The following is a 13552-nucleotide window of genomic DNA, read 5'->3' on the forward strand; positions in this document are numbered from 1 at the left end:
CTAGATATATCATCTACTCGTGGTACTCTGTTGATTTATTACCACTGTCAAGGAGCTGTATTAACACTCTGCACCTAGGCCCTTTTGCAAATGCACTTCATAAAGCATGACCTTGGCACCAAGTCAAACTTTTCAGATCCTTACTACCAAATCTGCTTGAGCAAAGCAAGTAGAAGAAGATGTCCCAGGTGATCTTCAAGTGTTTGGCTGATTCGCACACCACAAACAAAAATGGTGGCCCAGTGGCTGACTGCGTGGCCTAATGGATAAGGCGTCTGACTTCAAATCAGAAGATTGAGGGTTCGAGTCCCTTCGTGGTCGTTTTCTATGCTGCTTTCCAGTTCCTGTGACCTTTACTTGCAAATTCTTGCTCCTTTTAAATTAAATCGCATCTTTACCCATAACAACTTGCTTCTTGCTAAAGGCTGCTATTTTGCTGAAGCCAAGAGCCCCCAAACAGCAGTAAATCATAAAGTGGAGCTAAACCAATTGATTTAACAGTTTCAAAAAACAGTTAGAATCCTGAAATCCCGGGATTGATAACTGTCACATTTGCTTGTGTTCTCAACCAAACTGTCAAACCATCAAATGGCTGGTGTCATAACTGATCACATGTGCAGCACCATGGCCGTTGCAGTTTAAACAGAAGCAGCTTCATTGGCTGTAAAGGATAGGAGGGTTTAATTGAGCTTTAAGGCTGTCAATAGATGAGCCTCCCCAAACTCAGCAGTGCCCAAATATGCGTAAAATGGGAGAGCAACTGAGTATGTGCAGAGCAGGGTGAAACAGTGTATTACTGGATTTTCAAGTGTATGGACACCTATTTGTAATGTTTTACATAACTATACATGCAAAACAGGCCAATGTGAAGAGATCTAGCAAGACTTACTTTTCTGACTAAAGTTGCACGTGAAATAAGAGATTTTACAGCATGGCCTAGCAGAGTTTTCAGAAGAATTTGATCTTTATGAAGGATCTGCAAAGTTTTGGGATTCTTTGTTTTTGTTTTCTTGTCAGTGACATGGTAGCATGAAAACACAGTGGAAGTGGTCATTCTAGTTCAAGCTAAATGTGTAAACTTTTTGTCAGAAGTGGGATTTGAACCCACGCCTCCATTTGGAGACCAGAACACCCACACAATGTGAAGAAACATTTCTTGAGTCTGGCGCCTTAGACCACTCGGCCATCCTGACAAGACATTTCGATATTTTTGGTTGCCTCTAGATATATCATCTACTCGTGGTACTCTGTTGATTTATTACCACTGTCAAGGAGCTGTATTAACACTCTGCACCTAGGCCCTTTTGCAAATGCACTTCATAAAGCATGACCTTGGCACCAAGTCAAACTTTTCAGATCCTTACTACCAAATCTGCTTGAGCAAAGCAAGTAGAAGAAGATGTCCCAGGTGATCTTCAAGTGTTTGGCTGATTCGCACACCACAAACAAAAATGGTGGCCCAGTGGCTGTATGCGTGGCCTAATGGATAAGGCGTCTGACTTCGGATCAGAAGATTGAGGGTTCGAGTCCCTTCGTGGTCATTTTCTATGCTGCTTTCCAGTTCCTGTGACCTTTACTTGCAAATTCTTGCTCCTTTTAAATTAAATCGCATCTTTACCCATAACAACTTGCTTCTTGCTAAAGGCTGCTATTTTGCTGAAGCCAAGAGCCCCCAAACAGCAGTAAATCATAAAGTGGAGCTAAACCAATTGATTTAATAGTTTCAAAAAACAGTTAGAATCCTGAAATCCCGGGATTGATAACTGTCACATTTGCTTGTGTTCTCAACCAAACTGTCAAACCATCAAATGGCTGGTGTCATAACTGATCACATGTGCAGCACCATGGCCGTTGCAGTTTAAACAGAAGCAGCTTCATTGGCTGTAAAGGATAGGAGGGTTTAATTGAGCTTTAAGGCTGTCAATAGATGAGCCTCCCCAAACTCAGCAGTGCCCAAATATGCGTAAAATGGGAGAGCAACTGAGTATGTGCAGAGCAGGGTGAAACAGTGTATTACTGGATTTTCAAGTGTATGGACACCTATTTGTAATGTTTTACATAACTATACATGCAAAACAGGCCAATGTGAAGAGATCTAGCAAGACTTACTTTTCTGACTAAAGTTGCACGTGAAATAAGAGATTTTACAGCATGGCCTAGCAGAGTTTTCAGAAGAATTTGATCTTTATGAAGGATCTGCAAAGTTTTGGGATTCTTTGTTTTTGTTTTCTTGTCAGTGACATGTTAGCATGAAAACACAGTGGAAGTGGTAATTCTAGTTCAAGCTAAATGTGTAAACTTTTTGTCAGAAGTGGGATTTGAACCCTCACCTCCATTTGGAGACCAGAACACCCACACAATGTGAAGAAACATTTCTTGAGTCTGGCGCCTTAGACCACTCGGCCATCCTGACAAGACATTTCGATATTTTTGGTTGGCTCTAGATATATCATCTACTCGTGGTACTCTGTTGATTTATTACCACTGTCAAGGAGCTGTATTAACACTCTGCACCTAGGCCCTTTTGCAAATGCACTTCATAAAGCATGACCTTGGCACCAAGTCAAACTTTTCAGATCCTTACTACCAAATCTGCTTGAGCAAAGCAAGTAGAAGAAGATGTCCCAGGTGATCTTCAAGTGTTTGGCTGATTTGCACACCACAAACAAAAATGGTGGCCCAGTGGCTGACTGTGTGGCCTAATGGATAAGGCGTCTGACTTCGGATCAGAAGATTGAGAGTTCGAGTCCCTTCGTGGTGGTTTTCTATGCTGCTTTCCAGTTCCTGTGACCTTTACTTGCAAATTCTTGCTCCTTTTAAATTAAATCGCATCTTTACCCATAACAACTTGCTTCTTGCTAAAGGCTGCTATTTTGCTGAAGCCAAGAGCCCCCAAACAGCAGTAAATCATAAAGTGGAGCTAAACCAATTGATTTAACAGTTTCAAAAAACAGTTAGAATCCTGAAATCCCGGGATTGATAACTGTCACATTTGCTTGTGTTCTCAACCAAACTGTCAAACCATGAAATGGCTGGTGTCATAACTGATCACATGTGCAGTACCATGGCCGTTGCAGTTTAAACAGAAGCAGCTTCATTGGCTGTAAAGGATAGGAGGGTTTAATTGAGCTTTAAGGCTGTCAATAGATGAGCCTCCCCAAACTCAGCAGTGCCCAAATATGCGTAAAATGGGAGAGCAACTGAGTATGTGCAGAGCAGGGTGAAACAGTGTATTACTGGATTTTCAAGTGTATGGACACCTATTTGTAATGTTTTACATAACTATACATGCAAAACAGGCCAATGTGAAGAGATCTAGCAAGACGTACTTTTCTGACTAAAGTTGCACGTGAAATAAGAGATTTTACAGCATGGCCTAGCAGAGTTTTCAGAAGAATATGATCTTTATGAAGGATCTGCAAAGTTTTGGGATTCTTTGTTTTTGTTTTCTTGTCAGTGACATGGTAGCATGAAAACACAGTGGAAGTGGTCATTCTAGTTCAAGCTAAATGTGTAAACTTTTTGTCAGAAGTGGGATTTGAACCCACGCCTCCATTTGGAGACCTGAACACCCACACAATGTGAAGAAACATTTCTTGAGGCTGGCGCCTTAGACCACTCGGCCACCCTGACAAGACATTTTGATATTTTTGGTTGCCTCTAGATATATCATCTACTCGTGGTACTCTGTTGATCTATTACCACTGTCAAGGAGCTGTATTAACACTCTGCACCTAGGCCCTTTTGCAAATGCACTTCATAAAGCATGACCTTGGCACCAAGTCAAACTTTTCAGATCCTTTCTACCAAATCTGCTTGAGCAAAGCAAGTAGAAGAAGATGTCCCAGGTGATCTTCAAGTGTTTGGCTGATTCGCACACCACAAATAAAAATGGTGGCCCAGTGGCAGACTGCGTGGCCTAATGGATAAGGCGTCTGACTTCGGATCAGAAGATTGAGGGTTCGAGTCCCTTCGTGGTCGTTTTCTATGCTGCTTTCCAGTTCCTGTGACCTTTACTTGCAAATTCTTGCTCCTTTTAAATTAAATCGCAACTTTACCCATAACAACTTGCTTCTTGCTAAAGGCTGCTATTTTGCTGAAGCCCAGAGACCCCAAACAGCAGTAAATCATAAAGTGGAGCTAAACCAATTGATTTAACAGTTTCAAAAAACAGTTAGAATCCTGAAATCCCGGGATTGATAACTGTCACATTTGCTTGTGTTCTCAACCAAACTGTCAAACCATCAAATGGCTGGTGTCATAACTGATCACATGTGCAGTACCATGGCCGTTGCAGTTTAAACAGAAGCAGCTTCATTGGCTGTAAAGGATAGGAGGGTTTAATTGAGCTTTAAGGCTGTCAATAGATGAGCCTCCCCAAACTCAGCAGTGCCCAAATATGCGTAAAATGGGAGAGCAACTGAGTATGTGCAGAGCAGGGTGAAACAGTGTATTACTGGATTTTCAAGTGTATGGACACCTATTTGTAATGTTTTACATAACTATACATGCAAAACAGGCCAATGTGAAGAGATCTAGCAAGACTTACTTTTCTGACTAAAGTTGCACGTGAAATAAGAGATTTTACAGCATGGCCTAGCAGAGTTTTCAGAAGAATTTGATCTTTATGAAGGATCTGCAAAGTTTTGGGATTCTTTGTTTTTGTTTTCTTGTCAGTGACATGGTAGCATGAAAACACAGTGGAAGTGGTCATTCTAGTTCAAGCTAAATGTGTAAACTTTTTGTCAGAAGTGGGATTTGAACCCACGCCTCCATTTGGAGACCAGAACACCCACACAATGTGAAGAAACATTTCTTGAGTCTGGCGCCTTAGACCACTCGGCCACCCTGACAAGACATTTTGATATTTTGGTTGCCTCTAGATATATCATCTACTCGTGGTACTCTGTTGATCTATTACCACTGTCAAGGAGCCGTATTAACACTCTGCACCTAGGCCCTTTTGCAAATGCACTTCATAAAGCATGACCTTGGCACCAAGTCAAACTTTTCAGATCCTTTCTACCAAATCTGCTTGAGCAAAGCAAGTAGAAGAAGATGTCCCAGGTGATCTTCAAGTGTTTGGCTGATTCGCACACCACAAATAAAAATGGTGGCCCAGTGGCAGACTGCGTGGCCTAATGGATAAGGCGTCTGACTTCGGATCAGAAGATTGAGGGTTCGAGTCCCTTCGTGGTTGTTTTCTATGCTGCTTTCCAGTTCCTGTGACCTTTACTTGCAAATTCTTGCTCCTTTTAAATTAAATCGCAACTTTACCCATAACAACTTGCTTCTTGCTAAAGGCTGCTATTTTGCTGAAGCCCAGAGACCCCAAACAGCAGTAAATCATAAAGTGGAGCTAAACCAATTGATTTAACAGTTTCAAAAAACAGTTAGAATCCTGAAATCCCGGGATTGATAACTGTCACATTTGCTTGTGTTCTCAACCAAACTGTCAAACCATCAAATGGCTGGTGTCATAACTGATCACATGTGCAGTACCATGGCCGTTGCAGTTTAAACAGAAGCAGCTTCATTGGCTGTAAAGGATAGGAGGGTTTAATTGAGCTTTAAGGCTGTCAATAGATGAGCCCCCCCAAACTCAGCAGTGCCCAAATATGCGTAAAATGGGAGAGCAACTGAGTATGTGCAGAGCAGGGTGAAACAGTGTATTACTGGATTTTCAAGTGTATGGACACCTATTTGTAATGTTTTACATAACTATACATGCAAAACAGGCCAATGTGAAGAGATCTAGCAAGACTTACTTTTCTGACTAAAGTTGCACGTGAAATAAGAGATTTTACAGCATGGCCTAGCAGAGTTTTCAGAAGAATTTGATCTTTATGAAGGATCTGCAAAGTTTTGGGATTCTTTGTTTTTGTTTTCTTGTCAGTGACATGGTAGCATGAAAACACAGTGGAAGTGGTCACTCTAGTTCAAGCTAAATGTGTAAACTTTTTGTCAGAAGTGGGATTTGAACCCACGCCTCCATTTGGAGACCAGAACACCCACACAATGTAAAGAAACATTTCTTGAGTCTGGCGCCTTAGACCACTCGGCCATCCTGACAAGACATTTTGATATTCTTGGTTGCCTCTAGATATATCATCTACTCGTGGTACTCTGTTGATCTATTACCACTGTCAAGGAGCTGTATTAACACTCTGCACCTAGGCCCTTTTGCAAATGCACTTCATAAAGCATGACCTTGGCACCAAGTCAAACTTTTCAGATCCTTTCTACCAAATCTGCTTGAGCAAAGCAAGTAGAAGAAGATGTCCCAGGTGATCTTCAAGTGTTTGGCTGATTCGCACACCACAAAAAAAAATGGTGGCCCAGTGGCAGACTGCGTGGCCTAATGGATAAGACGTCTGACTTCGGAACAAAATATTGAGGGTTTGAGTCCCTTCGTGGTCGTTTTCTATGCTGCTTTCCAGTTCCTGTGAACTTTACTTGCAAATTCTTGCTCCTTTTAAATTAAATCGCAACTTTACCCATAACAACTTGCTTCTTGCTAAAGGCTGCTATTTTGCTGAAGCCCAGAGCCCCCAAACAGCAGTAAATCATAAAGTGGAGCTAAACCAATTGATTTAACAGTTTCAAAAAACAGTTAGAATCCTGTAATCCCGGGATTGATAACTGTCACATTTGCTTGTGTTCTCAACCAAACTGTCAAACCATCAAATGGCTGGTGTCATAACTGATCACATGTGCAGCACCATTGCCGTTGCAGTTTAAACAGAAGCAGCTTCATTGGCTGTAAAGGATAGGAGGGTTTAATTGAGCTTTAAGCCTGTCAATAGATGAGCCTCCCCAAACTCAGCAGTGCCCAAATATGCGTAAAATGGGAGAGCAACTGAGTATGTGCAGAGCAGGGTGAAACAGTGTATTACTGGATTTTCAAGTGTATGGACACCTATTTGTAATGTTTTACATAACTATACATGCAAAACAGGCCAATGTGAAGAGATCTAGCAAGACTTACTTTTCTGACTAAAGTTGCACATGAAATAAGAGATTTTACAGCATGGCCTAGCAGAGTTTTCAGAAGAATTTGATCTTTATGAAGGATCTGCAAAGTTTTGGGATTCTTTGTTTTTGTTTTCTTGTCAGTGACATGGTAGCATGAAAACACAGTGGAAGTGGTCATTCTAGTTCAAGCTAAATGTGTAAACTTTTTGTCAGAAGTGAGATTTGAACCCACGCCTCCATTTGGAGACCAGAACACCCACACAATGTGAAGAAACATTTCTTGAGTCTGGCGCCTTAGACCACTCGGCCATCCTGACAAGACGTTTTGTTGTTTTCGGTTGCCTCTAGAAATATCATCTACTCTTAGTACTCCGTTGATCTATTACCACTGTCAAGGAGCTGTATTAACACTCTGCACCTAGGCCCTTTTGCAAATGCACTTCATAAAGCATGACCTTGGCACCAAGTCAAACTTTTCAGATCCTTTCTACCAAATCTGCTTGAGCAAAGCAAGTAGAAGAAGATGTTCCAGGTGATCTTCAAGTGTTTGGCTGATTCGCACACCACAAACAAAAATGGTGGCCTGGCGGCAGACTGCGTGGCCTAATGGATAAGGCGTCTGACTTCGGATCAGAAGATTGAGGGTTCGAGTCCCTTCGTGGTCGTTTTCTATGCTGCTTTCCAGTTCCTGTGACCTTTACTTGCAAATTCTTGCTCCTTTTAAATTAAATCGCAACTTTACCCATAACAACTTGCTTCTTGCTAAAGGCTGCTATTTTGCTGAAGCCAAGAGCCCCCAAACAGCAGTAAATCATAAAGTGGAGCTAAACCAATTGATTTAACAGTTTCAAAAAACAGTTAGAATCCTGAAATCCCGGGATTGATAACTGTCACATTTGCTTGTGTTCTCAACCAAACTGTCAAACCATCAAATGGCTGGTGTCATAACTGATCACATGTGCAGCACCATGGCCGTTGCAGTTTAAACAGATGCAGCTTCATTGGCTGTAAAGGATAGGAGGGTTTAATTGAGCTTTAAGGCTGTCAATAGATGAGCCTCCCCAAACTCAGCAGTGCCCAAATATGCGTAAAATGGGAAAGCAACTGAGTATGTGCAGAGCAGGGTGAAACAGTGTATTACTGGATTTTCAAGTGTATGGACACCTATTTGTAATGTTTTACATAACTATACATGCAAATGTGAAGAGATCTAGCAAGACTTACTTTTCTGACTAAAGTTGCACGTGAAATAAGAGATTTTACAGCATGGCCTAGCAGAGTTTTCAGAAGAATTTGATCTTTATGAAGGATCTGCAAAGTTTTGGGATTCTTTGTTTTTGTTTTCTTGTCAGTGACATGAAAACACAGTGGAAGTGGTCATTCTAGTTCAAGGTAAACGTGTAATCTTTTTGTCAGAAGTGGGATTTGAACCCACGCCTCCATTTGGAGACCAGAACACCCACACAATGTGAAGAAACATTTCTTGAGTCTGGCGCCTTAGACCACTCGGCCAACCTGACAAGACATTTTGATATTTTTGGTTGCCTCTAGATATATCATCTTCTCGTGGTACTCTGTTGATTTATTACCACTGTCAAGGAGCTGTATTAACACTCTGCACCTAGGCCCTTTTGCAAATGCACTTCATAAAGCATGACCTTGGCACCAAGTCAAACTTTTCAGATCCTTTCTACCAAATCTGCTTGAGCAAAGCAAGTAGAAGAAGATGTCCCAGGTGATCTTCAAGTGTTTGGCTGATCCGCACACCACAAACAAAAATGGTGACCCTGTTGTAGACTGCGTGGCCTAATGGATAGGGCGTCTGACTTCGAATCAGAAGATTGGGGTTCGAGTCCCTTCGTGGTTGTTTTCTATGCTGCTTTCCAGTTCCTGTGACCTTTACTTGCAAATTCTTGCTCCTTTTAAATTAAATCGCAACTTTACCCATAACAACTTGCTTCTTGCTAAAGGCTGCTATTTTGCTGAAGCCCAGAGCCCCCAAACAGCAGTAAATCATAAAGTGGAGCTAAACCAATTGATTTTACAGTTTCAAAAAACAGTTAGAATCCTGAAATCCCGGGATTGATAACTGTCACATTTGCTTGTGTTCTCAACCAAACTGTCAAACCATCAAATGGCTGGTGTCATAACTGATCACATGTGCAGCACCATGGCCGTTGCAGTTTAAACAGAAGCAGCTTCATTGGCTGTAAAGGATAGGAGGGTTTAATTGAGCTTTAAGGCTGTCAATAGATGAGCCTCCCCAAACTCAGCAGTGCCCAAATATGCGTAAAATGGGAGAGCAACTGAGTATGTGCAGAGCAGGGTGAAACAGTGTATTACTGGATTTTCAAGTGTATGGACACTTATTTGTAACGTTTTACATAACTATACATGCAAAACAGGCCAATGTGAAGAGATCTAGCAAGACTTACTTTTCTGACTAAAGTTGCACGTGAAATAAGAGATTTTACAGCATGGCCTAGCAGAGTTTTCAGAAGAATTTGATCTTTATGAAGGATCTGCAAAGTTTTGGGATTCTTTGTTTTTGTTTTCTTGTCAGTGACATGGTAAAATGAAAACACAATGGAAGTGGTCATTCTAGTTCAAGCTAAATGTGTAAACTTTTTGTCAGAACTGGGATTTGAACCCATGCCTCCATTTGGAGACCAGAACACCCACACAATGTGAAGAAACATTTCTTGAGTCTGGCGCCTTAGACCACTCGGCCATCCTGACAAGACATTTTGATATTTTTGGTTGCCTCTAGATATATCATCTACTCGTGGTACTCTGTTGATTTATTACCACTGTCAAGGAGCTGTATTAACACTCTGCACCTAGGCCCTTTTGCAAATGCACTTCATAAAGCATGACCTTGGCACCAAGTCAAACTTTTCAGATCCTTACTACCAAATCTGCTTGAGCAAAGCAAGTAGAAGAAGATGTCCCAGGTGATCTTCAAGTGTTTGGCTGATTCGCACACCACAAACAAAAATGGTGGCCCAGTGGCTGACTGCGTGGCCTAATGGATAAGGCGTCTGACTTTGGATCAGAAGATTGAGGGTTCGAGTCCCTTCGTGGTCGTTTTCTATGCTGCTTTCCAGTTCCTGTGACCTTTACTTGCAAATTCTTGCTCCTTTTAAATTAAATCGCATCTTTACCCATAACAACTTGCTTCTTGCTAAAGGCTGCTATTTTGCTGAAGCCAAGAGCCCCCAAACAGCAGTAAATCATAAAGTGGAGCTAAACCAATTGATTTAACAGTTTCAAAAAACAGTTAGAATCCTGAAATCCCGGGATTGATAACTGTCACATTTGCTTGTGTTCTCAACCAAACTGTCAAACCATCAAATGGCTGGTGTCATAACTGATCACATGTGCAGCACCATGGCCGTTGCAGTTTAAACAGAAGCAGCTTCATTGGCTGTAAAGGATAGGAGGGTTTAATTGAGCTTTAAGGCTGTCAATAGATGAGCCTCCCCAAACTCAGCAGTGCCCAAATATGCGTAAAATGGGAGAGCAACTGAGTATGTGCAGAGCAGGGTGAAACAGTGTATTACTGGATTTTCAAGTGTATGGACACCTATTTGTAATGTTTTACATAACTATACATGCAAAACAGGCCAATGTGAAGAGATCTAGCAAGACTTACTTTTCTGACTAAAGTTGCACGTGAAATAAGAGATTTTACAGCATGGCCTAGCAGAGTTTTCAGAAGAATTTGATCTTTATGAAGGATCTGCAAAGTTTTGGGATTCTTTGTTTTTGTTTTCTTGTCAGTGACATGGTAGCATGAAAACACAGTGGAAGTGGTCATTCTAGTTCAAGCTAAATGTGTAAACTTCTTGTCAGAAGTGGGATTTGAACCCACGCCTCCATTTGGAGACCAGAACACCCACACAATGTGAAGAAACATTTCTTGAGTCTGGCGCCTTAGACCACTCGGCCATCCTGACAAGACATTGTGCTATTCTTGGTTGCCTCTAGATATATCATATACTCGTGGTACTCTGTTGATCTATTACCACTGTCAAGGAGCTGTATTAACACTCTGCACCTAGGCCCTTTTGCAAATGCACTTCATAAAGCATGACCTTGGCACCAAGTCAAACTTTTCAGATCCTTTCTACCAAATCTGCTTGAGCAAAGCAAGTAGAAGAAGATGTCCCAGGTGATCTTCAAGTGTTTGGCTGATTCGCACACCACAAACAAAAATGGTGGCCCAGTGGCAGACTGCGTGGCCTAATGGATAAGGCGTCTGACTTCGGATCAGAAGATTGAGGGTTCGAGTCCCTTCGTGGTGGTTTTCTATGCTGCTTTCCAGTTCCTGTGACCTTTACTTGCAAATTCTTGCTCCTTTTAAATTAAATCGCATCTTTACCCATAACAACTTGCTTCTTGCTAAAGGCTGCTATTTTGCTGAAGCCAAGAGCCCCCAAACAGCAGTAAATCATAAAGTGGAGCTAAACCAATTGATTTAACAGTTTCAAAAAACAGTTAGAATCCTGAAATCCCGGGATTGATAACTGTCACATTTGCTTGTGTTCTCAACCAAACTGTCAAACCATCAAATGGCTGGTGTCATAACTGATCACATGTGCAGCACCATGGCCGTTGCAGTTTAAACAGAAGCAGCTTCATTGGCTGTAAAGGATAGGAGGGTTTAATTGAGCTTTAAGGCTGTCAATAGATGAGCCTCCCCAAACTCAGCAGTGCCCAAATATGCGTAAAATGGGAGAGCAACTGAGTATGTGCAGAGCAGGGTGAAACAGTGTATTACTGGATTTTCAAGTGTATGGACACCTATTTGTAATGTTTTACATAACTATACATGCAAAACAGGCCAATGTGAAGAGATCTAGCAAGACTTACTTTTCTGACTAAAGTTGCACGTGAAATAAGAGATTTTACAGCATGGCCTAGCAGAGTTTTCAGAAGAATTTGATCTTTATGAAGGATCTGCAAAGTTTTGGGATTCTTTGTTTTTGTTTTCTTGTCAGTGACATGGTAGCATGAAAACACAGTGGAAGTGGTCATTCTAGTTCAAGCTAAATGTGTAAACTTTTTGTCAGAAGTGGGATTTGAACCCACGCCTCCATTTGGAGACCAGAACACCCACACAATGTGAAGAAACATTTCTTGAGTCTGGCGCCTTAGACCACTCGGCCATCCTGACAAGACATTTCGATATTTTTGGTTGCCTCTAGATATATCATCTACTCGTGGTACTCTGTTGATTTATTACCACTGTCAAGGAGCTGTATTAACACTCTGCACCTAGGCCCTTTTGCAAATGCACTTCATAAAGCATGACCTTGGCACCAAGTCAAACTTTTCAGATCCTTACTACCAAATCTGCTTGAGCAAAGCAAGTAGAAGAAGATGTCCCAGGTGATCTTCAAGTGTTTGGCTGATTCGCACACCACAAACAAAAATGGTGGCCCAGTGGCTGACTGCGTGGCCTAATGGATAAGGCGTCTGACTTCGGATCAGAAGATTGAGGGTTCGAGTCCCTTCGTGGTCGTTTTCTATGCTGCTTTCCAGTTCCTGTGACCTTTACTTGCAAATTCTTGCTCCTTTTAAATTAAATCGCATCTTTACCCATAACAACTTGCTTCTTGCTAAAGGCTGCTATTTTGCTGAAGCCAAGAGCCCCCAAACAGCAGTAAATCATAAAGTGGAGCTAAACCAATTGATTTAACAGTTTCAAAAAACAGTTAGAATCCTGAAATCCCAGGATTGATAACTGTCACATTTGCTTGTGTTCTCAACCAAACTGTCAAACCATCAAATGGCTGGTGTCATAACTGATCACATGTGCAGCACCATGGCCGTTGCAGTTTAAACAGAAGCAGCTTCATTGGCTGTAAAGGATAGGAGGGTTTAATTGAGCTTTAAGGCTGTCAATAGATGAGCCTCCCCAAACTCAGCAGTGCCCAAATATGTGTAAAATGGGAGAGCAACTGAGTATGTGCAGAGCAGGGTGAAACAGTGTATTACTGGATTTTCAAGTGTATGGACACCTATTTGTAATGTTTTACATAACTATACATGCAAAACAGGCCAATGTGAAGAGATCTAGCAAGACTTACTTTTCTGACTAAAGTTGCACGTGAAATAAGAGATTTTACAGCATGGCCTAGCAGAGTTTTCAGAAGAATTTGATCTTTATGAAGGATCTGCAAAGTTTTGGGATTCTTTGTTTTTGTTTTCTTGTCAGTGACATGGTAGCATGAAAACACAGTGGAAGTGGTCATTCTAGTTCAAGCTAAATGTGTAAACTTTTTGTCAGAAGTGGGATTTGAACCCACGCCTCCATTTGGAGACAAGAACACCCACACAATGTGAAGAAACATTTCTTGAGTCTGGCGCCTTAGACCACTCGGCCATCCTGACAAAACATTTCGATATTTTTGGTTGCCTCTAGATATATCATCTACTCGTGGTACTCTGTTGATTTATTACCACTGTCAAGGAGCTGTATTAACACTCTGCACCTAGGCCCTTTTGCAAATGCACTTCATAAAGCATGACCTTGGCACCAAGTCAAACTTTTCAGATCCTTTCTACCAAA

The 13552-nt window shown here is 41.5% G+C and overlaps 19 non-coding genes across 19 annotated transcripts; 8 read left to right on the forward strand and 11 right to left on the reverse strand.

The window, feature by feature from the left end:
• Positions 1 to 1083: 1083 nt before the first annotated feature.
• On the reverse strand, positions 1084 to 1193 carry TRNAL-CAA (transfer RNA leucine (anticodon CAA)). Its single transcript has 2 exons — positions 1156 to 1193; positions 1084 to 1129 (listed from the first exon to the last, which is right to left on the reverse strand). It is a non-coding gene; the product is annotated as a tRNA-Leu (tRNA).
• A 271-nt stretch (positions 1194 to 1464) lies between these two features.
• TRNAR-UCG (transfer RNA arginine (anticodon UCG)) lies at positions 1465 to 1541 on the forward strand. The gene has a single exon. It is a non-coding gene; the product is annotated as a tRNA-Arg (tRNA).
• A 762-nt stretch (positions 1542 to 2303) lies between these two features.
• On the reverse strand, positions 2304 to 2413 carry TRNAL-CAA (transfer RNA leucine (anticodon CAA)). Its single transcript has 2 exons — positions 2376 to 2413; positions 2304 to 2349 (listed from the first exon to the last, which is right to left on the reverse strand). It is a non-coding gene; the product is annotated as a tRNA-Leu (tRNA).
• A 1110-nt stretch (positions 2414 to 3523) lies between these two features.
• TRNAL-CAA (transfer RNA leucine (anticodon CAA)) lies at positions 3524 to 3633 on the reverse strand. Its single transcript has 2 exons — positions 3596 to 3633; positions 3524 to 3558 (listed from the first exon to the last, which is right to left on the reverse strand). It is a non-coding gene; the product is annotated as a tRNA-Leu (tRNA).
• A 275-nt stretch (positions 3634 to 3908) lies between these two features.
• TRNAR-UCG (transfer RNA arginine (anticodon UCG)) lies at positions 3909 to 3981 on the forward strand. Its single transcript has one exon. It is a non-coding gene; the product is annotated as a tRNA-Arg (tRNA).
• Positions 3982 to 4743: 762 nt separating this feature from the next.
• Positions 4744 to 4853, reverse strand: TRNAL-CAA (transfer RNA leucine (anticodon CAA)). The gene is made up of 2 exons: positions 4816 to 4853; positions 4744 to 4789 (listed from the first exon to the last, which is right to left on the reverse strand). It is a non-coding gene; the product is annotated as a tRNA-Leu (tRNA).
• Positions 4854 to 5127: 274 nt separating this feature from the next.
• Positions 5128 to 5200, forward strand: TRNAR-UCG (transfer RNA arginine (anticodon UCG)). The gene has a single exon. It is a non-coding gene; the product is annotated as a tRNA-Arg (tRNA).
• A 762-nt stretch (positions 5201 to 5962) lies between these two features.
• Positions 5963 to 6072, reverse strand: TRNAL-CAA (transfer RNA leucine (anticodon CAA)). Its single transcript has 2 exons — positions 6035 to 6072; positions 5963 to 6008 (listed from the first exon to the last, which is right to left on the reverse strand). It is a non-coding gene; the product is annotated as a tRNA-Leu (tRNA).
• Positions 6073 to 7182: 1110 nt separating this feature from the next.
• Positions 7183 to 7292, reverse strand: TRNAL-CAA (transfer RNA leucine (anticodon CAA)). Its single transcript has 2 exons — positions 7255 to 7292; positions 7183 to 7228 (listed from the first exon to the last, which is right to left on the reverse strand). It is a non-coding gene; the product is annotated as a tRNA-Leu (tRNA).
• A 275-nt stretch (positions 7293 to 7567) lies between these two features.
• Positions 7568 to 7640, forward strand: TRNAR-UCG (transfer RNA arginine (anticodon UCG)). The gene has a single exon. It is a non-coding gene; the product is annotated as a tRNA-Arg (tRNA).
• A 745-nt stretch (positions 7641 to 8385) lies between these two features.
• TRNAL-CAA (transfer RNA leucine (anticodon CAA)) lies at positions 8386 to 8495 on the reverse strand. The gene is made up of 2 exons: positions 8458 to 8495; positions 8386 to 8431 (listed from the first exon to the last, which is right to left on the reverse strand). It is a non-coding gene; the product is annotated as a tRNA-Leu (tRNA).
• A 275-nt stretch (positions 8496 to 8770) lies between these two features.
• Positions 8771 to 8842, forward strand: TRNAR-UCG (transfer RNA arginine (anticodon UCG)). The gene has a single exon. It is a non-coding gene; the product is annotated as a tRNA-Arg (tRNA).
• Positions 8843 to 9604: 762 nt separating this feature from the next.
• TRNAL-CAA (transfer RNA leucine (anticodon CAA)) lies at positions 9605 to 9714 on the reverse strand. Its single transcript has 2 exons — positions 9677 to 9714; positions 9605 to 9650 (listed from the first exon to the last, which is right to left on the reverse strand). It is a non-coding gene; the product is annotated as a tRNA-Leu (tRNA).
• Positions 9715 to 9989: 275 nt separating this feature from the next.
• TRNAQ-UUG (transfer RNA glutamine (anticodon UUG)) lies at positions 9990 to 10062 on the forward strand. The gene has a single exon. It is a non-coding gene; the product is annotated as a tRNA-Gln (tRNA).
• Positions 10063 to 10824: 762 nt separating this feature from the next.
• Positions 10825 to 10934, reverse strand: TRNAL-CAA (transfer RNA leucine (anticodon CAA)). The gene is made up of 2 exons: positions 10897 to 10934; positions 10825 to 10870 (listed from the first exon to the last, which is right to left on the reverse strand). It is a non-coding gene; the product is annotated as a tRNA-Leu (tRNA).
• Positions 10935 to 11209: 275 nt separating this feature from the next.
• Positions 11210 to 11282, forward strand: TRNAR-UCG (transfer RNA arginine (anticodon UCG)). Its single transcript has one exon. It is a non-coding gene; the product is annotated as a tRNA-Arg (tRNA).
• A 762-nt stretch (positions 11283 to 12044) lies between these two features.
• Positions 12045 to 12154, reverse strand: TRNAL-CAA (transfer RNA leucine (anticodon CAA)). Its single transcript has 2 exons — positions 12117 to 12154; positions 12045 to 12090 (listed from the first exon to the last, which is right to left on the reverse strand). It is a non-coding gene; the product is annotated as a tRNA-Leu (tRNA).
• Positions 12155 to 12429: 275 nt separating this feature from the next.
• TRNAR-UCG (transfer RNA arginine (anticodon UCG)) lies at positions 12430 to 12502 on the forward strand. The gene has a single exon. It is a non-coding gene; the product is annotated as a tRNA-Arg (tRNA).
• Positions 12503 to 13264: 762 nt separating this feature from the next.
• Positions 13265 to 13374, reverse strand: TRNAL-CAA (transfer RNA leucine (anticodon CAA)). Its single transcript has 2 exons — positions 13337 to 13374; positions 13265 to 13310 (listed from the first exon to the last, which is right to left on the reverse strand). It is a non-coding gene; the product is annotated as a tRNA-Leu (tRNA).
• Between the last annotated feature and the right edge of the window lie 178 nt (positions 13375 to 13552).

Source organism: Aquarana catesbeiana, linkage group LG12, assembly GCF_042186555.1.
Source record: "Aquarana catesbeiana isolate 2022-GZ linkage group LG12, ASM4218655v1, whole genome shotgun sequence".
NCBI lineage: Eukaryota > Metazoa > Chordata > Amphibia > Anura > Ranidae > Aquarana > Aquarana catesbeiana.